Source organism: Lipotes vexillifer, unplaced genomic scaffold, assembly GCF_000442215.2.
Source record: "Lipotes vexillifer unplaced genomic scaffold, Lipotes_vexillifer_v1.1 scaffold472, whole genome shotgun sequence".
Classification (NCBI taxonomy): domain Eukaryota; kingdom Metazoa; phylum Chordata; class Mammalia; order Artiodactyla; family Lipotidae; genus Lipotes; species Lipotes vexillifer.
This window is the reverse complement of record NW_006797698.1, coordinates 2,154,900-2,155,304: the sequence shown is the minus strand read 5'-3', so window position 1 is coordinate 2,155,304 and position 405 is coordinate 2,154,900. Positions and strand designations below refer to the sequence as shown.

Below are 405 nucleotides of genomic sequence, written 5' to 3'. Positions count from 1 at the left end.
CACACACACACACACACACACACACACACACACACACACACACACACACCACATGTCCCACATATACTACAGTCTCTGTCCAGAAAATGCTCCAAGGACGACAGCTTCTGGCCTGGGCGATGTAAATGGGGGTGGTCACTGCAGCTCCTTACAAGTCCCATTGGTGGTGGCCCAGGGACTGAGGGCCGAAATGTCCCTTCATGCCTCTGGCCCAAGGATACCAGCCACCCAGCCTCAGGCCCTTTGGCATCCCGGAAAGAGAGACCATGACACACACTCCCCCTCCCTACTCACCCTGGCCCAGGGCAGCCATTCAGAAGTGACCACCCAGCCCCGCACCGGCTCACCTCATGCCCTGCCTCTTCATCACCCAGGCAGAGGCATGCTCGCCATCCAGACCAGGTG

General features: G+C 58.8%; 1 protein-coding gene across 1 annotated transcript in view; it reads right to left on the bottom strand.

Annotated features, from left to right (window-relative positions):
* Window positions 1-405, bottom strand: part of KCNH2 (potassium voltage-gated channel subfamily H member 2) — a 35,887-nt gene that overhangs the window by 9,142 nt on the left and 26,340 nt on the right. The gene's annotated exons all lie outside the window — the stretch shown is intronic.